At 37.5% G+C, this 22,542-nt stretch overlaps 1 long non-coding RNA gene across 2 annotated transcripts in view; it reads right to left on the bottom strand.

The window, feature by feature from the left end:
• Positions 1 to 21,205, bottom strand: part of LOC101799390 (uncharacterized) — a 64,535-nt gene extending 43,330 nt beyond the window's left edge. Inside the window, exon 1 of one of the 2 annotated variants that reach the window (XR_005267515.2) lies at positions 20,794 to 21,205. This is a non-coding gene — a long non-coding RNA (uncharacterized lncRNA). The remainder of the gene's footprint in view (positions 1 to 20,793) is intronic. The other variant, XR_002405511.4, reaches the window with a different exon arrangement.
• Between the last annotated feature and the right edge of the window lie 1,337 nt (positions 21,206 to 22,542).

The following is a 22,542-nucleotide window of genomic DNA, read 5'->3' as shown; positions in this document are numbered from 1 at the left end:
CTTCGCAGTATGTCAAATAATATTCTGATGCATGCAATGAGTCTTGCTTCTCAGTAGAATGGTGTATAGTACCTTCACTTTACTAATTAAATTAGCATATATAGACATCAACATGTTAATGCTACATGCCTTCAAGTTAGGACTTGAAATACTTTTCAGTGATTCTTGTCCATCTTGTTTTGCTTCCAGAATGTAAATCTGCTTTTCACCTGCAATAAGGTCACAGCTGAGGGGAGGCTTTGGGAGGGGGAAGGAATCTACAGGGGTGGCATATATTGCTTTACACTGAGTCTTAGCTGAAAGAATTTGGCCTCTGGCCCTGTTCCTCCTTCACAAGCTGCTCTGATAACGGTGGCACAACAGCACACGCCCTGGCAAATGTTCCTGGTGCTGCAGATAGTATAGCCTGCTGTAGTGATGTGTTGGTTCATTGAAGAGGTTTTAACAGTTCATTTTAATTTTATTAACTAGAAAACAAAATCCAGCAAAAACACCCTCATGAAACTTATTGATCCTCTAGCATCACAAAAGAGCACTATGACTCCGCATTTGCAAGCTTCTGGACAAAATTTCTCTGGAATCACAAGTAGCTCTCAGTGAACTGAAACCTGCTCACGTTCCTGTTATTTCTTTTTTATTTTTTTGACTCTTTATGGTATTTTTATTAAATGTATATAATTATCTTTAAGTGACTCTCTCTTTAAAATTATTACACTGTGCCTTAAAATGCATAGAGATCCTTCAGTACAAATCCACACCATAAAAGGAAATCCATACATATTAACAACCTAAATTATCAGAATGGTTTGAAGTATGTAAGGAGTAGTGTGTATATTCAAGTTTGGTTTTGTTCTTCCACGTCTATAGATATCTACTGTTCATGAGATTCAAGACAAACCATGTTTGAGCCTGCTATAAATTTTAGTCCACTTTACCTTTTATTCCCAAGCACAGTGCCTTATCCTTGACTTGCATGCTATAGAGGAAAATATATTTGTTAAATATTCACATAGTTCTCTTTCTAAACATGGAATCCTTTTATTTTTATTTATTTATTTATTTATTTTGCTTTGTAAAAAAAGAGCTTTATCTTTTGTTGGACAGCATTCTTTTTTGGATATTCTAATGACCCCCTTTTTTTTTTTTTTTAATCTTCTGATGCAACTTGCTAGTAGTAAAGATCAATGAAAGCAAGTCCAGTACATGACTGACAGTGAGCAATTTCATTTTAGGGAACTGACTTAAATATTCGCTCAAAATACCCATATGGGCTTTGTACTTATTAGAAATACTTCCTTCATTTCACACCTCAAACAGATCAATCTTTACAGATCCTCTGAAGCGCTCCCCAGCACTTTTATTTCAAGTGTATACCTAACTTTCTAAGAGAAGATTTAAGGCTATGGTGATGACTAGGTTATTCTGCTGATTTCCTATGAAGCTTTTTTTTTTTTTTTTTTTTCCTTCCCCAAGAGAAGTCCCCTGAGATGACTGACTTTCAAACAGCATAGTTCTGTGACTTGGAAAACAGCAGTCTGCCATAGTTTTGGTAATTGTTGAAGATGCTTTTCAATAAAAGTAGCAACTCTTGAACCTTGATACCTATCATGCTGCAATGAAGGCTTCAAAGACACAGGAAAAGATTATTGAGCAGGGTTCATCAAGTACTTATTTGCTTAACTCTGGTCATAATCAAAGGCTGAGAAGATATTTATCTAGTCTGGTTTGCTCTAGGTGTCACTTACTTTATGAAGGCAAAATCTTCTGGCAGCAAAAGAGTTATTTTAAGCAACAAGCTGACTCTCTTGTTCCTTTTCCTCTTCCTCCAAAATTCTGCTCATCAGAAAGCCCCTCCCCTTAATAAATTTCCATACCTCTTCAATAGTTGCTATTCTCTTAAATGTATATAGATGGGTGTGGATTGTGATGTTATAGTTCTATTATTTAAATTAACTACATTATATGAAAGACTAGTTAGGGCATTGTTCTGCTTTTATTAACTGGTTTTACCAGATCTTTAATTTGAAAAGTTGGCATAAGTGGTTGCACTTGTCCAAAATGGACTGAAATCTTTTTACTAGAAATTACGCAGTAGGTATTGTTCTGCATAAGATGCCTTGCTAAATTTTCCTACAAATTGTCATAGTTCTATCTTGGATTATTTGTTATATATAAGTTGGATTTTTTTTATTTTTTGAAAAGCAACTTTGAGGTCCTTCTGGCCCATTAGATTAAACAGAAAACTTAATGGGGGCCACGTGGTTATGCCTGTGTGAAGGTTAGGTTAAGTAGCATGACTGTTGAATATGTGTGACCACTGAATAATAGATTGCTGATTTATATGAAGGCCTTCGTAAACAGAAATGAACCACTATACCATTCATTGCTTTTTTTTTTTTTAACTGGGAAAACGATAAATATTTTTATGACCAAGGAAAGCAGAAAACTCACTTATTCTAGCCCACAAAATTTCTATTTTAGAGTTGAAAATTTGTTCTGTTCCACATGATAAATTTCAGTGAAAATTTAGGAAGAATGAAGAGATCTGTCTAAAACAGTTGATTTACTACTGGATGGTAAAGAGCTATTTTGGAGTCAGTATATCTGTTTTTGAACACAGATTTCCTTTTAATCCTTAGCAATGTTTTCTGAAGGAGTTTCTGTTAAAAATGGTGCAACACCACTTGAAGTTTAACTTCATGAATCACTATTTTCCAGTTTGACAGAAAAGTTGATATTCAGAAACAACAGTACTTGTGAATTAGAAGTCAAACATGAAGTGAATTCTTGCATTTCTGGTGAGAAGTGGCACTTGATCCTTGAGGCAAACAACTTCACTTCAACCTACATGACACATCACATCACATTACTAACAAGTGCACTGGCAAGGCTATAAGATGAAATGCCACTTTCTGTTAAGTTAAAAGTAGGACACATTTTTCCATTTCTGAAAGTTCTAACACTTCATATAGTTGCTTTTTGCAAATGAAAAATGGCAATGCTCCTGTACAGAAATGGTCTATGAATTACAGCAAAGCAGCTTATGTTGAGCAGTGTGGCGCAAGAAGATGCCAAGCCTTTCATGTGGAGTGCATGCAGCACAGTCGTGCAGAGATTATAGAGCCTACACAATTTAGTTATGCTCAGTCTCTCATTTTTTAACTAGAGAGAAGGATGAATATGATGATGGTTGTATTTTTATTTTGTCCAGTTCAACAACAATGCTGACCTTATAGATGGTCAAGATGCTTTCAGTACCTGGACAGAAAGTATAGATAGAAGATAGAGAACACAGGTGATATGGTGGAATGAATAAAAGGAAGTAATCTTAACATGTCTTCCCACATCATGCCAGTCAGGGAATGAGCAAAAGGGAATTTCTCCTTTTACACCACTCTGGATCTGGAACAGGAGTGTGGGTCACCCACTGACTTCACCAGTAACTTGCTCTTTCCTCCATTAAGGGAAAAGGAAGCTTTATAAAAGTGTTTCAGTCCATACTAATAGGCTTTCTTTGGTAGATATGTTAATGAAACTATGGTGTCTATATTGGAATTGTTCTACGTAGAACTAAAAGCAGCTAATAGGCTCTTCCACAGAGGTAATGGAAAGAATGAAGAGAACTGTTCTTTGTTCTATGGCTTGATAAATTGCCTTTTGTTGTTGTTGTTGTTTTGTTTTAATGGCTTTGACACAATTTTATGTTCATGGGTTTGAATTGGGGGAAGAAGAAAAACAAAGTAAAACTTAAATACAACTAATAAAACGTAGTGAAGAATGTAACTCTAGCTCACAAAGGCTTTAGCTTATAATAATAAAGACTGGAGTTGTAATTAGCTTTTTTTGGAGTGTTTTTCACTCCAGCTGCACCAGACAATACTCTGACTTGTAGTTATACATACAGACATATCTACTTATTTTCCTTTGCATTGCAGCATGTGCACTTCCCTAATTGGCAGCTTGCCATTTATATGTGGAAAACAAGATTGTATTAGTAAGGGGGAGAGACTGAGATTTCAAATGTCTGCTGCGCACAAATGTCTTAGTTACATTAATGGAGAAAAGATTTAAATTTGAATTTAGTTATTTGGATCATAATGCACTTAGAGCCTCCATATGGCTGGCCATGATTTACAAATAATCAAAGTCCAACTCAGATCTCAGACTACCCTTGCAAACCTTCATATTAGGACAAGCTTTTATCTTCAGTTAATGGCAACTCTGTGTAGATACCCAGCAAGAGTAGTAGACACATTCACTAAAGCTACTTAATTCTGTCTTAATGCTGAATCTGTCTTAATGCCTTAAATCAAACCGCTGAGATATCCATCCTTCCTAGTGCAGAATACAATAGTGGAAGCATTCTATTTTTTATGAAGTTTAGCATAGGTAGGAGCAAGATGACTGAATACAATGTACTGGAAAATACATATTCTTTACTCCATTCTAAAACCAAAAGTTACCATTAACATCCCACACAGCACAAATCAGAGAAGCGCTGATGCAGTATCAGCAGTATCAGGTGCTGTTACTGCCCTCTTAAAATGGACACACTGCTGATGATTACTTGATTGTGTGGTTTAGCTAGGCCAGTGTGGTCTAACTTGTAGCTGTCTTATGGCACGTACTTTGAATGAATTATTCCTCCTTTGGAAAGTCTTGCTACATCTTTGTATTTTTCTGGCTGCATCTTAAGCAAAAGCAATCACGAGTAGGACCAACTGTAACTCTAGATCTTGTGTGAGAAGTCAGAGATTTCCACTGTAAAAAGAGAAGTAATGTTGCGCAAAATGCTTATATGGAACCAGTAAAGCCTAACCGACTCTCTAAGTCCTAGAAGACAGGACTTTTTTAGTTCTTTTTAAGCAAGGCTCTTGCATGCTTTTCCTGTCCAATAATACTAAAGAAATCTTAGATGTGTTTTCACACTGATTTGGTTTAGTACTTCAGTTCTGTTTTCCCTTTTTGTATTTAGTGTCTGATGAGTGCTTGTGGTAATTCAGGTGCTACAAATGATTGAAGGAGATTCCTAACATTTACTGCGTTAATAACTGCAGACAGAAAAATATTGTGTATTTTGGAGACTCTGTGCCTGCCAACATAAGGAACTGAAGGAGTAGGTCTTGATAACTCAAAAGCTATGCCTTTCTAGACAGAGTACTTGAATTCAACACGCTCTCAGGACTTTCTCACACAGCCTGTCTGCTGCAGCTTGCGTGAATCTGTACTGAATGAGTGCTCAACCATTATTACTTGTAAAGAGGTGAAAGCAGTATTACAAAATGAACCAAACAGTTCTCTTTTAGTTCTGTAAAACCAAGGTCATCAATGAACACAGTCACTAATTAATTAATTATTAAAGATGATAGGAAGAATGAGACAGCATATTAAATACAGCAAAGTTCGATCATCTGTATTCTAATCTTGCATTCTCTAGTTCTGTTCATAAATTAGGAAGTTCAATGATTTCCCTGTGGTAATCAGCCTGGGGTGACACTTGAATCCTTGTAACATGCTGATTTAATAGTCTATATGATCTCCATATGTTTAAGGAAAATCTCCAACTGATACAGCTAACCTTCAATGGAACTATGATATGAGCTTAGCTAGTTCCTCCCACAAGTCATTCATGTATGTAATGCAAATTGGAGCATTTATGTTTTCCTCTTTTGCCCCTTCAAGCTCCAAATAATATAGTTCTGATTATCTGGATAGGTTTTGTCAGCTGAAACAACATGAGGTAAACAAATTTTCAAGGTTACAAGAGTGATCTTTTAAGCATCATCAATAGCCTCTTAAATACTTCTGATTTAGATGTTGGTGTGAAAATCCTGATGTCACATGATCCATGTTGCTTTTCTCACCTACTTTTATCTAGCTTACTTCACCCTGCGTGCTGGCTGGTAATTGTGGTGATGCTGAAAAGATTCATTTCAACTGAGTTCATAAAATGTTGAATGGTGTAATTTAATCTCCTTTATCTTTCTCCATTGAATTCTTTGTCTTTCCTCACCAGCCAAATCTATAATGTCTTGTTACACAACTTTGATTCTGGCTTCACAGTTTTGAGGAAGAGCTAGTTCCTGTTTCTGGTCCATTTCCAGGGATTTCTAATGAGAAATCGTGTACATGTATTCTAGGGTCTTATCACCAAAAATACAATGTGAGTTGAGATTCAGCAATGTGACTTAAAAATGACATGTTCACACACATGGTGTAAATTTTCAAACATGTTTGCTGTGCTTCATTGCATTAAAAAGATGTTTTTTTCTCCCAAATATCTTTATTTACTTCCTCATCTTCTCAACCTAACAGGTAAAATTCATTCTTCTTTCCAAGTGCTCAAATGAAACAATCTACTTTTATTATCTGCTTAAAGGACAGTTAGGAAATATTTAAATACTTGCTTACATCTGAAGTTTCTATGAATCTCTCTCAGTTTGGAATTAGTTCTACTGACTTTTCATAACAAGCCACTTACTGAATATTTGCTCCTACTAGGGATGAATATTAGTAAATATAGAAAATAATCGTTGAGATCACTGTTACAGGAACGTGTTACAGGTCAGTCATTTTTATGAGGGAATGCATGTATTAAAAGGTTTTGAATAAGAAATGTTAATTGAAATTTGAGTTTTTGGTCAAGAGGACAGGAATGAGATGTTCTTTTCAACACCACTGAGGCAGAGTAATACTGGTCTGATGAAAACGCTCACCATTTATTTGGAAGAGATGCTTTGTAGGTTTTGTAAATTTCCAGTAAAGGTAGTGACCAGGCATGGAAGGCAGAAGTGCCCATCTTCCGTTTTCCTTATAGCAAATTTCAACATTTCTTTTAAGCAACATGGAAATGATTTAAAATAATGAAATAATTTCCCATGAAATTATGTGCAATCTGTCATAATGTTTCTTTTCAATGCCATGTTTAGGAATTGTGATTTATCAAGATATGATGGTTAAGAATGGGAATGGTACTAGATAAGAAAGGCGTCTTATGCTTATTGCTTTTAGAGTAAGATAAAATTCAAGACATTCCTGAGACTATGGGAAATAAGTTTGCTGTACATTAAATGTTTTGACCTTTTTTACTAAAAGGTTGAATTCTACAGTGCCACCATCTTTTAAAGATTAAATCCACATGGCAGCATATGGAATACAATATCCATTGTTCATACTTCTTGAATGACTTGGAATCATGTGTTAACATGATGAAACCAGATGGGACGTTCAAACACTAAACTCCATTCAGTGCTAGCCAGATGTCTTTCCTGGAGGATGGGGGAGGGATTCTCCAAATAACAATTTCATAAATGATATTAATCTTCAAATTTTGAGCATTTGATTCAAGTGAACAGTTAAATTTCTTATCTGCATTTAGGTAAACTCGATCTGATCTCATTTCTGCTCCTGGCTTTGGATGTTGTTATCATCTTACCCAAAAGCTTTAATGCCCTTGTCCCGTGTCGTGTCCCCACCCCCTGCACCCCCAAGTGAATAAGTAAAGGTAAAATTAATCTGGCAAGTATACTAGGAGAGAACGGGTTTGATGTTGTTGCTCAACTAGCATTGAATAAATAAATTAAAAAAAAAAAAAAAGAAAGAGGGAGTAGGCAACAATAGGTAAGTCAAAAGCAAGCTACAAAATGTAGAACTACATTTAAAAAAATCTTCCCAAATGATCAACAGTCACTTAGAAAGGTTGAATCTCTAATCAAGATTAACAAATGCTTCTACAATGAGCCATCTATATATGTAGCTATGCTTGCAGAAAATGCATGGCTATCTTCTTGTTTCTCAAAAAACAACCCCCAAACAAGAACTCTTCAGTTATGCTACCTTTGACCCTTACACAAATTCCACTACAGTGGTTTTGCAGCAGTGCAGAGACTGTAAATATGTTTAGACAGCTGGTACAGTCTGAGGCCTTCTTAAGGAAATGGAAAACAATACAGAAGGTCTTCATTCAGAAATATTCTCATATAATGAGGAATGCCCAATTTCTTCCAATGTAGAATACATTTAAGTGAATCTTGTCGTGAAATAAAGTATGAGTTTTCAAACAGAACAATTGAAAAGTAGGTCTTCTCTCCCACATTCCTCTCTCATGCTATGATAACCTCACTCATTTTACATTTGTGCAGTAGGAGAAATGCCAGCCAAGTTAAGTTTCTAAATATAAAATACTGTATGATAAATCTTTGGCAAGAAGGGATGCACAGTTCTAGTTCTCTTTATGCTCACCACCTCCTTTTGTAGAAAGCTAAGGCGAAAAGAAGCAGGAAGCTCATTAAGATCTAATAGCCAAAGGCCACAACCTCTTCTCCCATAAAAATCTCAAATTTTCTTGACTTTCTGCTCTCCCCTCAATGCCCAAAGCACACAGTGAATCCCAAGGGCATCCAGCAGGACATCATTGCTGTCTGTTCTCTGTAAATCCCAAAGAAGAGAAGAAAATACAAGGACATAGGAACCTCGCAGTGCTTTACCTAGCAGAGGACAAAGCAGAGAGCTAGGTCTTAGCACAATAAAAAGTTTTGAATTCACTGAAGTCCATCTAGTGAATTAAGTGGTCTTGAGGTTCTCATAATCTGTTTATATGAGGTGTCAGTCTCCTTCCACCAGGATGTGCTGAAAACACATGATGAAGTCCCTACCTGCTGAAGCCTTCCTTAGGAGGTTACCCTAATTCATTTTCACCACTGTTGAGCTACAAAACAGGCTGAACGGGAACAGGTACATTGCCATCTTCCTTGGAGAACCAATTCAAACAGTTACGTAACTAATAAATATATTCATGAACTTGATGCAACATTTCTTTTTACCAATTTCTTTGTACAAGACAAAGTCTCAACTTTAATAAAGTTAAATTTGTCTTTTGGCAAAAACTTCATAATTCTTAATTTCTCTTTGAAAAAGACATGAACTTCATTGCCTTTTTAAGTTACTAAGGTTTCACGTCATTAATATGACCAATAGATTTTTCCTGGAAAAGATCTCAAATGCATTACCCAAATTTTGCCACCAACCCTGAAAAATTCAGCTAGAATGCAGGTACTGGTAGAATCATCATGATGAATGACTCTCTAAATGAAGTTAAGTAAACTTTAATTTTTCCCCCAGAACGTGCATACAGAACAATCAGAGGACACTGGTTAAAGGGTTTTCACACACATGCACACTTTTTTTTTTTTTTTTGAATGTGATTTATAGAATTGAAATGTGGATTTTGCCACAAAACAAACTTTTTTTTTAAGGACATGAGTCACCAACAAGGAGAGGAAAGAGGAAACTTGGATCTAGAAACAAAATGTCAAATGAATCTCACAGATTGAAAGTAATGATGGTCCCACATTTTGACTCACTGAAATTTCATGAGACTAGATTCTCTCTTTACTGTGCAATTTTCTGTTTGGAGGAAAGTTGTCTCTAAATTTGCAAGTAGGAAAACTATGAAAGAGATTGTTCAGGTTGTGAGCTGGTGATTTATGTGCTTTTTCCACTAATAATGAAAATGCAGATTTGAAATCCTAATCTTTATCTGAATTCAACGACAATGTATATTTTTGCAGATGCCCTGCATGGGCGCTATTTTACTTGCATGTATAATTTTAAGTAAAAACAACAAAAAAACCTAATCCCATCTAGAGTAACTTTTCCTATTTATGGCAACTAGATCCAGTTTTTATATCCTAAGTGCACTCTTTGCAGGGGAATACCACAATTTTCATGCAGTACAGAGTAGTTGAAGGAAGCAGATTGGATGGGGGTGGATGAGATGGGTGAGGAGCAGCTCATCAGTGAGTGATTTTCACCAGGAGAATTTTATTTTATTTTAGAATTTTGTGAACTGATGCTCTGGAGAACACCTGAGCTCTGATTCTGGTGGTGGACTTGCTTTATATTTTCTTCTCTTTCATGTCTATGATACATAAGGAATTTGTTTACTGGAAGATTTTTTTTCCCCTAAGTGTCCCACAAGACTGACATATTATATAAAAATTGCAGGAGGAGACACCCGTTTTTTCAATATATCTAATTTCAACAAACATGGAAAATAACTTTGAAAACAAACACAATTCAATTATGGTTGGTTTAATTGCCTAATTGTCTTTCTTCAGGTAAAACTTATAAGGAAGGAGTTAGGAATGGTCATAAGCTGGAGGATGAAGGAAATATGTACTCACAGAAAAAGAAGGTTAAGTGAAAATTTTCTATTGGGTGGCCTTTTTAAATTGTGAGGGGACTGATAATTCATAATGGCAAATGAATCAAGGCACAAGAATAGTCCTATTTCTATCATGCCTTTTCTTTTCTGCAGATTTAGTATGGTGTGTGACAATTGTAACAAATCAGTTTAGAATTTACAGAGAATAAGCTTTATGTGAGTCTTCTCTGAAAGACACTATTTTGACATTCCAAAATAGCAGAAGGCATAATCAATTTATATTTTTGGTTATCCATTTTTTTCTGTACTTAAAGTAGGAACTTGGCTAATTATGCAGTTTTATTAGATTTTATACTTGCAAGTCATTGCAAGATCAGTCATTTGCAGACATATAAGAACTTTATATCCAGTCACAGTCTTGAAAAAGATTCATGGTAGCCACCTAAACCAAGATAGTTGAAACAACTTTTTCCAGACAAAGAGTTGTGGTGTTCTCTGAGTGGTAGTAGCCAAATGGCTGTTCCCACTGATACAGAGCAACCTCAGAACTGGTGATCTTGATGAGATAGGAGAAGACTGTGTGAAAAATTACTTCATTTTGTTTATTTCAAGACCAGCTCTTCAGTGCTGTGTGTTTCCCTCACAGAAACAATGTCTGTTTTCAGTCTACAGAAGTAGTTGAATTCTCAGCTGTGCGAAAAATACAATTATGACAAGTACACTTGACCTTCAGTGAAATTAAGGAGAGTACCACCTGCACTAAATATGTGTCTTGTAAACAATGTCAGGAGCAAAGGGATACAGTCTGGCTAGAAATCAACTCTAGTTGCATAGTTTACAAAGAATAACAACATTTCAGGTTGCTTTAAAGTTTTGCCTTCTAATTGTAACCTACTCTTAAATAAGGAGTGTTGATGAGTTGTTAGCAGCTGCACTGTGAACAGGAGCACTCTTCGTGCTGAGATAAAGCTGCCCAGCTCTAGAAATAGTCTGTCATGCAAAAAAAACTTTTTTTTTCTTCTTGATTTTCTTGTAGTCCAAATGTTAGCAATGAAATCAAGGAACATAACTTCTGGGACATTTCCCAGAATTTTTGATCCTTTGACTCATGCCTACTCATAGAATAAACTAGTATAGTAAGATCATGAAGTAAGTGTTATTTTTGTTTTGTGGTTAAAAACCAAACAACAGCAACAAAAATTCCCAAACCAAACCCCTTAAAACTATCTAGCAAAAGGAGATGGCCTAAATTAACCTTATAGAGATGTCATAGAAAAATCAGGCTGCTCGTCATGTCTGGAATCCAGGTATAATGTTCTAGTCCAGACCCAAACACATTTTTCATGGAAGTTCTCTCAGTGTAAACCTTCATCAGACCTCTTCTTGTGCAATTGTCACCTTGAGGTAATGCTGTACCTAGAAGAGCTGTTATCTTGGTTTATTTTGGCTAGATACTTCAGAAAAAGTAAATTCCCCCACAAAGGCTACCTTCAACCTTTTCAAATCAACCCTTTCCCTCTTTTCTTTTCCTCCACCTTAATGAACATTATGCAGCATAGCTCAGAGAAGAATGAATGTGGGGAAAGTTAGCTATTTAAAGCTTTATATGTCTAAATCATAATAGCTTTTTTCTTAGGCACAGTTAGCTGGCATAGATCGCAAAGCACATGAAGCATGTACTGGAGTTCCATATTTCCAGTAAGATTTATGCTGTAGTTACCTGGAGTACATCTTAGTAAATGGTATCATAAGGTGAAGAAAGGGATCTTAAATGCCAGGTACTCATCTCAAGAAGCTATCAGCATAATAAGAATGTGCAAAATGGGTTCCCTGATGCAGTGGCAGAAAACTACCATTGTGGTAGGGTTTTTTTTGAAACAACACAAAATCTATAATGGTCTCGAAGATGATGATACTCTGTTTATACTTTCTCTGCTGCAAAGTCCAATTGCAAGTCCTCAGAAATCTTAGCAACCATCTACTAAATATAATGCACAGGTGAATAACACATGTATGTGCCGTCTTTTTTTACGTGAATCACAGCTGCAGATATATAGCATCTCATATTTAATATACATGTGGCTATAATCCTTGTCTATGTAAATCTAAGTGTAAATTAAACAGACTTTATATAGTTTACCTCTTTTTTATCATTAGACTAAAATTCTTTAAAATTTATCTGTTCAGACATTATATTTATATATAAATATTTTTGGTATGATTTTTCTGCAATAAATCATTTTTTTCAGACAAAAATCAGCTGCAGTACCTTGGCTGTTTTGAAGCAATGGGTTCTGGTTTTGTCTCCCATTTCCATAGCAAAGAGAATTTATTTAAGAGAGATCAATAGAGTTGCCAGCATACGTTGCTTACTGCTGCTATAATTCATGGTGCTGGGGAGTATGCAACACTGCTTTAAACTTAATCGTGCATCTTGTTATATAGAATTGTGCAAGTTCTGTATCATTCAAAGAAGCTTTTGTTTTTATTAACTTAGTGCATTAATAAATATTAGTAGAAAATGTGTAAAGTAATTTTGTGCATTTAGGGTTTTTAAAAAATTGTTGTGCATTGATACTGCATGTGTAATGGACGCTGTTGCGTAAAAGTCTTTGCACTTTGCAGCATGTGAAACCTGCACAAACTTTCCAATAATGTTAAAGCACTTGCAAAAATGTTGCACCTGGAGCAGGGAGGAGTGAAGAGGGCAAAGGTCAGCATTAGGCATTAAGACACTGACTAAACAGACTTTACACTCGGTGAAAAGTCCAGACAACCCCTGCAGTGTCATCTTACAACTCTGGTTTTCTTCTTTTCAGGACATAGTAATCCATAAATACACTCAAGTCACCAGCAGCTTAGCTCCCCCCATCCCTCCTCCCCCTTCCCCTTTTTAGCTCTCCTTTCATTTTTAATTCTTACATAGAGATCTGAATTTTTAACCCTTTTTATGTCTTTTAATCAACCTTGAGAACCACTTTTCTCCTTCACTATCATTCACTAAACCTCTCATCTTTTTTTAACCTTCTCTTTTGCAAATTATTGTCTTAAAAAGTGGTTTCAGATTAACTAAAAATAATGTTTGAAAACAGAAGCACAAACACATACCAAGGATAAGGCATTCTGGAAAATGAAGTTTGTTTTTTTTTGTTTGTTTGTTTTTTTCAAGGCAGTTATATGCATTCTTTTCCTGAAGCTTCTTAACTAGAGATTTTACATAAAATATGTAGTATAATACTTATTTTTGCAATTTCTTCTGAGCTTGCTTGTTTGGATAGACAAAACCAGTGTCAATCAGGATGTTGCAAGAAAATGATCATGTTGCTTGCTATTGTTGCTTTTTTTTTTTTTTTTAATACAACACCACCACCACCAAAAAAAAATAATCCTTCACCTATTATTTCTAAAAACTGCCAAAATGTAGAGGTAAAACACAAAGACATGCTTGTACTTTTATCACTTTTATCATACAATTGAGTCTTTCAGTTTTGCCTCTATTACACTACTAGCTGAAATCATGAGACCAAACTGATTTTAATCATTTTGTCCAATCCCATTATCCGCATCCCAAAGCTTAAGGGACTGGATAGACTGCTAATATAGTCTGGAGCCTGGACAGTACAAATAGGCTGGTAAGACGCAGCTCATCAATTGCACGTAACCACGCAGATTTTGCTGACTTCCCCTCCTTGCTCTGAGCACTGTGCCAGGCCGTGCTTCCACACGGGATATTTCCCCCTTGCCCAATTCTCACCACCCCACCCTCTCTGCAAACCAGCCAAGAGACAACCAGCAGAGCTGCCACGCTGCCATTTTGTTGATGCGTTCTCGCAGATCTTGAGCAGCGCTGACAAAAGACATCTGAAAGTCTGCTTATTTCTTTCATACTGTGTATGAATATTAATAGAAACATTCAGCAGAAAATGTTTTTCTTTGTTTGTTTGCATGGAGATCCATACTTGCTAACGGAGGAAAAAGTTCTCAGTTCCATGTGTGCGACACCATCATTTCAGTTAATCACAAAATGGCGGCCTGAGAAAATCTTCTGTGAAATCTCATGATCTTCAGGCCCACTGATTTCTGTTCCTGCGCAGTGACTTTAGAATCGCTGCCCAAGGCTTTCCAATGCCATCTGTTTAGTGGTGGCGTCAGATTGTCAATAGAAATAGAAACGTGAAACTGAGTACGCAATTTAACTACCACCAGCCAAGGGGGCAGAATACAGCCGAGGGTATTTACTTCTCACTGTAAAGGCGAAGGGTTCTATAGACATTTAAGGCCTATTTCAACACAATGCTTAAAGCACAGGCTGAATTTTGAGCAAGAAAGTGGTTCACTAGTCATCCTTAAGGCTTTAAAATTAAAAATACGCTCAACACCATTACATGATCAGGGCTTTCTTAAGTACAGGAGGTAAATACCTGAGACTCACATTTGGTACTATAAGTCATGCAGTGCGGCAATTTGGCCTGCAGTTAGTGTCACTGTATCCTGGGACTGCCTGTTAAACAAGCCAGCATTTTAGCTAGCATTACAGGAGTCAGCATTTTAGAGTTAGGTCTTGAATGGCAGTGCGATATGCTGAATATAGAGCATCATTACAGCTGGAGTAGTATCTTATATTTATTCTATATTCTGATGTTTTGTTGTTGGTTATCAAAAAGTTAAAATAGAATATTCAAGTAAATGAAAACTAAGCTAGAACTGATTATCTGAACCTCTTGAGAAACAGTCTTGCTTATCTATACCTATAGAAATACCACAGCAAAAATTACCTGATTTAACATGCATGCACCAAAAAAAAAAAAAAAAAAAAAAGGGGGGGGGGGGAGAAAAAGATTATTGTTCTGTCTGGAATTTATATTTTTTCCAAACATCTGAGGTGTCTCCAGCACACTTTGCTGTGGTATCTCAATACTAGCCTCACAATAATAACCACGTATTCAAAACTCAAATTCTGCTACTATGACGTAGATGAGAAGCCAGGCAGTTAAATGATTTGCCCAAGGCTATAAAGCATCTTGCTGGAGAGCTGAAACCAGACCTTTTACCACGTCTGCCTGGCCAGTCCTAAAGTCTGTGCTTTGTTTTATCTTCTCAGGCATGTTTCTTCATGCACATGTTACTTGGACTGCATGCTTGACATGCACCCAAGGCCATATTGCCCACTGTATTTTCTCTTTTTTTTTTCTTCACTTTACATGTAGAAAGTGATTTGGGTTTTAATGATAAATTGATTTAACTGAAGAACAGAAGGTTATCTCACCTAAACCATTTTCATAATTATTTTTCAAAAAGTATTTTCTAGAAAGTAGTTTCTTGGTTCAGGCTTACAGTGATAATCTAAAACCATCAACCACTCAAACATAATGTTAAACTAAACCGGAAAAAGTTGAGCAAATTTGTATAAAATGGTATAGTAATAATAAATCTGTTGCCAAATTTTATCCTGTGGGGAGGAAAACAAAACAAACAAACAAAAACACCTTGCTCTGCGTTGCTTTCAGTTGGTCTTTTTTTTTCTTTCCTTCTAAGGGATTCTTTCTACTTGCTTACGTTATTTGTACGTTACGTAAATGTAAAGGTGGGATGTTGTGTAACTTTGGCATGTTTGGCTTGCTAAATCTCAATAATCATTGTTATATTAGTCCACAGGTGATATCTCACCAAATCAAAAAATAATAATAATCTAAGACTATTAGGATGCAAACGATGTGCATATGTCTGTAGATAATATTTGTGCATAATATGTACAGTATTTACAGTACTTTGCATGTAGCTCTCAGACACAAGTGAGACCATGATCTACAACCCACTTATTGTGGGTGGTGTGTGTGTAAAATCTGCGTAGGCATATTAATAGCAATTGAAGATTTCAGATGTTTTTAGTGGGCACTTAGGATAGTGAAAATTATATTTTTTTTATTTTTTTTATTTTTTTTCCTTAGGTATCATCTCCTTTTCCCTTTTCTGACCTCACTAGAAAAGGGAAAGTAGTTCATCATGCCTTAGCTCACCTACATCTTTCCTTTTTTTATTCACTCTTTGCTTGAGGGTTTTTATTTCTCTTGAATATTTGGCAATGAAATGATGCTGAGTACCTGTTTGTCTGGGGTGTGATAGACATTCCTTGTTGCACACGTTTGTAAAAGAAGAACTTGCAATGATTTTTGCTGGAACACGACTAGATTTTCTGCTGTACACATAATATAAATGAAATATTCTTAATTATTTTAGCTCATGCTAGAAAAGATTCAGGACAAAGGGGAGATTGATGCAGTGTGCCTTACAATGGCCCTACTGATTTCTCTACTGGCCCTTCCTCTGCACATGGTCAATTAGAATTGAAAATCCTGTGCTGATTTCATTCGCTGGAATTTTTAAGCAGGTCAGGAAGAAAGATGTTATTGAAAGGAAAAGTCTCATCTAAATAAGAAAAGAACACGTGGCCATCTGGTCTAACTGTACCATGCCGAAAGTCATTTTGGCTCAGCTGTAGTTTGGTCTTTGCAACAGTTTGCCAAAATATCAAACAGAAATCTGTTTACATTAAACCACTCTGTGCTTTTTATCTATAAAAATGCAATGTGCAGTCCTCTTCCTATCTGCAACGCATGAGCTCGTTTGACCCCGTTACCTTATTGAGACTGACTGCATTTCTGGTAGGCTCTCAAGTTACTTCTCCTGTGTAAAGGTATAAGTGAAACAGCCAATCTTTTGAAAGTTTTGGAAGTAATCCTGAGCACTTTATTCTTATGACTAAAACTTGCACTTCAGCTAGAACAAGGAAAGGCTCAAACAAGCAGATGCTATAGGGGAGAGCATGGGGGGGAGAGGGGTATGGAGGACTTGACTTAGAAATCCGAACTTGAAGTTTCTGTGAGTAGCACCATGGAGTTTGCACACCCAATTGGAGGGCATAGGCTAAGATATGAGCTGTAATAGACATCAAACTTTTAAGGAACAAAGTCATAAATATGCATGAGCTTCCACGATTGCTTTGTTTCGACATCAGCAACTATTTAAAAGTTTAAAGAAGTCAGCATAAAACACAGGTCAGAATTTTCACATTTAAGTAAATAAATTCTTCATGTAAAAAGCTAAATCACATAGCTCTAAATTTCTGGTACTTGGACAACAGCAGCTGGAGGCTAATGTCATATTTGCAAAAACGCTGGACATTTGTTTCTCCTACCTACGTTAGTCAGAGCTCTTGAACAACCATCATGCACAAAAAACAGGAGAACTTACTGGGAGAAGGAAAGTGTGTTGAACTAAACATGGATCCAAGGGCCCTGCGTTCATAAGCTCGAGTTAAATGCTTAACTTTTATGTGGTTAATCCTTTTGCATTGACCAACATTATATAAATTGCCAGTTGAGACATCCCTTCTAATACAAGGTAGCGTATAAATCTCTTCTGAAGTCTTGAAGAATTGATTTGCATAGGATTTCAGTCTTTAGGAACTGGATAAAAAATATGATTTCTTATGTCATTACCATTTAAGAAAATAAAAGTCAGTATTTCAAAATGTAGCTGCAGTCGTTATTTTGAAATACATGTATAAAATTTTAAGTGACAAAATTTTTTTTTCAAGCATAATACACCAAAGTAGAAAGAAAATTAGCATATTGTTACTACTGAAGTCATGTGTATAGACGTGTAATTTATACGTAGGTACTTAAACAACCATTGTGTTGAATTAGCTGATATTTCATACAAGGTATGTAAAATGTTCATTCAAAGAAGTGTTTAATCCATTGTTTTTAAAAAACACAGTAATTCCAATGTGACTGTAGTTATCAATTCATTCTCTTTATTTCTCTGAAATCTCCCTTTGAGAACCTTTACCTTGCCTGTGGATAGTGTTATCACTAGATGTAACCTTTTGTTTCATGTCTCTGCTGCTGAGGAAGTTTTTTTAAAGGCTAAATATATGGGCTATCAAAGCTGGGTTCCCTTTTTATTTACACCTATTAGCGATAATAAAGAAAATAGCTTAAAAAAAAAAAAAAAGTCCTATCTTTCTATTAAGATATATGTTAGTCCGACTAAAATTCAGTTTAAGCCTTTTCAGGGAGTAAATTAAAAGCAGTACACTTTGTATGCCTACATAGAGACGTATTTTCAATTAAGTCTTGTTCACACAAAGTCCATATTGAAGAGCAAAAAATAACCACCATTTGCACCGTACCCTACTTTGCACCCAAAGACGATGCAATTCCAAAGAACTTTTAGAAACCAGGTCCACACAGCATATATTGAAAAATTAAACAGCACAAACTGCTTTGAATCTGCTTTTTTCCTGGGTGTCTCTAACCCCACCCATCGCCACACCAAACAGAGAGCAACTCTTCTGGGGAGCGGGGCGCTCCCAAGGCCGGCTCGGCGGCGTGGTGGCACTGGGCCTGGAGGCCTTGCTCTGGGCTGTGGCGGGGGCCAGGCCGCGGCTGTGGGGCCAGCTGGCCCAAAGCGGCCCCCGGCCACGCTCCCCTCCTTCCGTTTGCAGACGGACAGCCTACCCACAAAGCGTTTGGCTGCTGCTGGGTTTTAAACTGCCACGAAATTGTCTAGGAGATCTCGCTAATCTCTCTAAAACCAAGTGTTTAAGTATTTCAGCATGACCGCCTTCCAGACGTAGGGCTCCATGCTATTTGCGTTTATCCAGTGCATTGTATACATATAGAAAACCTTTACGTAATATACAAGAGCTTCTCAGCAACTGTGTAAGTGATGCAAGAACTTAGCATAAAATACTGCACTGACGGCAAAGCTGGAGTAGAAAGCACTGTAAAATCAGAAATAGTGGATGCCCATAGTTAGGCTGTGTGGAAAGCGCGCGCACATAAGCACGTGCTTTGCACAATAGCGCATGTACGTATTTACAAAGTTTCTTCTTTCCAATTATTTGCGAGTCGCAGTGAAGTCGAAGCCGAGTGGGGCCAACGAAAGGAGAAAAGGATTGTGTTTGTCTTTAATCTTCCTGCAGCCGGGTTCAGACTTCTGTCTGATGTGCACATAGAGCAGCGGGCTTGCCGTGCATTGCGTGCAGGCTCCTTGATTGTGGAGGGGAAAAAAACCTGGCTGGAATCCAGCGAGGCGAGCGCAGCTCTGTTGATCATTATGTCTAGCCTTCAGGTGTCTCAGCGCGCGGTGGGCGGCGGTTGGGGGAGGGGGAGATAACAGGAGGGCAGACAAAGAATAAAATGGGGTATTTAAAAATAAAAATAAAAATCAGAGGTAAAAAAAAAATGCCTCAGATCCTCTTTTTAAAGAAAAAAAAAAAAAACAACGTTTCTTTTAACGTGCCTTTCCCCGCAGTGGGAGCAAGCAAACATCTGTCCAGGAAGATTTATTTAAGCCATAATTAGTAGCGTCTGGAGTCTTTCAACAATTTCTCCTTATTGCACTTAATTTTTTTTTTTTAAAGAAGTCTGCTCATCTTTCACTTAGAAACTGTTTTCACTTCATGCTTTATTAGAGATCCAGCCCAGCCAGGACCGAGTCAGATTTCTATTGTCTTCGCTTCTTCCCCTCTGAATGTAGTTTTCAGAATCTAACTTTTGCTGGGGGGAGAGGGGGGGCAGCCAGGGGGAAAGACCTTATTAAAGGTCTTACAAACGTTTGCAAAGAAATGAACAAAAATACAAATCGGTGCTTCTTGTTAGACAGTTATCCATTTGGCTTCAATTTCTTTCCCGGAGAAGGAAAAAAGCTCTGCTTTGTCTGTTGCTTCTGTTTGAGAACTCTCATAAATCTTGCCCAGAAATCAACTTGGGCTTAAGGAGATCTGGCCAGCAAAGCCCTGGGAAGCATTTGCAATGCCTCTTGCTTAGAAATATTCTCTTCTTTCTGCCCCCTTCGTCCCCAGTGCCCTCTCCACCCCGACCTTCTGACGTTGTGCCGTGGCGAGCCCCACACCCTTCCCCACCCCACCGGGCAGGCGAGCGAATGCAAGTCGCAGTCGAGAGGCAGTTAAAGTTGCTTATCAAAAAGCCTCTCCTCGGGCTGAGCGAGTCCAGATCTTGCGCCGGTGGTGTTTTCTCAGTACAGCCATAACCCTCTCCTCGCGCTCCCCCGGCCGCTCGCTCTCCCCCTCCCCCCGTGGAAGGGGTGGGATGGGAACCTTGCTCGACTTCATTGTTCCAAATGTTAGAGCTATTTGCCCCAAAGTGTCTTCGCTGTCTTTCATAGCTAATTATAATAACTGTCAGATGAATGCAAAGTCTGGGCTGCCCTTGCTGGCAGAGTTAAAGTTTGCCTTTATTTTTTCCCCTTGGGGACAGATCAGGCCTGATTAGACACACGGTACAAATAAAAGTGAACAACGTACATGTGTAGGGCTTTTTGTCTTTGTTTTTCTTTATGAACAAAGCAGCATGCTGGCTATGTCAGGAAGCAGTGTGGCATGCAGCGTGCATGCAGGCACTGCCCTGGAGGAGAACTCTTTTTTTTTTTTTTTTTTTTTTTAAAGCATGCAAGAAATATTTCTGAATTTGAATAGCACTTTTGATACTTGTTCATCTCATACAAAAAAGTAACCCTCAATTTGGTGCACATAGCATTTTGACGATTTTAAGCGATTTGCTTTTCAGACTGAAAATAAAAATAAATAGACCTGTACTCACAGTTTTGTTGTGCTGCGCAGGTCGCTGTCTCCTTCCGCAGAGACCAGGAGGGTAGGAGGATGTCACGGGTGCAGAATTCCAATTTAATTCGGGAGAAATGTACAAATGCACTTCTTGAAGTCGCCTGGAAGTCAGCCACTTGTGCTCAGACATCCCATTGCTGCTCTGCACGCTATACTATCTGCAGTTCTGAATTGAACTAAATACTGCCCATGTGAAAGACAGGGGAAACACAGTCATGTGGGACACACAAATCCACTCTATTGGCTCTGAAGGCACAACTTCAGCATTCTTGCATTTCCACCATTGGTTAACAGTTCAAGCTGAAAGAGTCTAGGTCCTCCTAGTGAGTCCGTTTTCCCTTTATGTGTGGAAGAATGACTGTAGGATTTTACAGTGACAGGATTAGTTAAGAAAGGGACTGAAGTCATCCCTTTGACTGAAGCTGGTGGGTGGGGATTGGAAGCTGTGCTTTTCTCAAGTCGACGTTTTTCCTTTTTCTGCCTGCGTTCGGTGTGTCAGGAAATGCTTGCAGTTAACTTGGGAAGCACAGAGAAACTGAAGTGACTTTCTTCAGGTTCAGGCACAGGGACTTCACTTTAGAGTGAGACAGACTGTGCAATGATTTTATGGGAATAACTCTGTTTACTTTGGCTGGCCACAGAGTAGTTATTTTCTATTTTCTAGATTTTTAAGCCTAGAAAGAGCTATATTAGGATCATCTAACTTGAGCTTTTGCATCACACAAGCCAGACAAATAAATCCAGCAGTTCCAAAATGTAGATTAATAATTTGAGTGGCAATTGAAAATAATTTTTACAAAGTAATTAAATCTCTTGGGAATATTATAATGGAGTCATCATATTTTGTAAGGAGCAACAAATTTGATAAACATCTGTAGTCAATGATATTTGGTCATTTTTAGAATAACTGAAGTATTAATATTAAATAGGAGGGAGAAAGATTGACTATTCCCTATTTTGGTGTTCTGTCTTTGCCTGATTTAGTTATGCCGGCGTGAGCAGTAATTTGAAACGGTACTCAGTCATGTGTGACATACTTCTCCAATTAACCCTTATTAAAAAGACCTTTCTGAAATCCTACATGCATATTCTCCTAGAGCCACAGAAAGCAGAGGTATGACAGATTTGTCGGGAGTTGTGCCCATCTTTTCTGGGCAAGTTTGTTTCCAGGGTTTTGACTGGTATCATTCTAAATACCCTGAATGCGTGGCCCCTGTTGCTGGACTGTTGAATTTAGGGCCCTAATTTAGCTGCTGAAGGGCTTAACTAGTCTTGGAAATTTACCAGAATAATTCTTCTGCAATAGTTAATTCGTTATACGCCTCGGGTGTATGCAAGGCCAAGCACTGACAAGCCATGTTGCGAGTGCTTGTGCTACGTACAAGCTAGTATTCAGCAGCTTATGCCTACCTCTGGGTGTCGGGACATCTTTTTTTTCTCTACCAGTCAGGCTTGTTCAGACCACCTTAACACAGTGCTTCTTCCTCTTTGGAGTTCACCCTCTTAAGCTATTTATAGACTTTTATCATCACCTCATTGACCACCCTTGTCATCACTTAGCTGAACGCCGTCTTCCAGGTGTAGCTGCAAAGGAACTGCACAGGATATGGGAATGTTCCTCTGCAGCCTGTGACCTGGTATCACTGCAGCAAATCGATACGTGCTTGCTCGATACGTGAGCAGGAAAATATTTATATTTAAAAAAAATGTCTACTTACACACCTGA

Source organism: Anas platyrhynchos, chromosome 8 (genome assembly GCF_047663525.1).
Source record: "Anas platyrhynchos isolate ZD024472 breed Pekin duck chromosome 8, IASCAAS_PekinDuck_T2T, whole genome shotgun sequence".
In the NCBI taxonomy this organism is placed as follows: Eukaryota; Metazoa; Chordata; class Aves; order Anseriformes; family Anatidae; genus Anas; species Anas platyrhynchos.
Note: the sequence above shows the minus strand (reverse complement) of the source record. Positions and strands in the feature narration are given on the sequence as shown.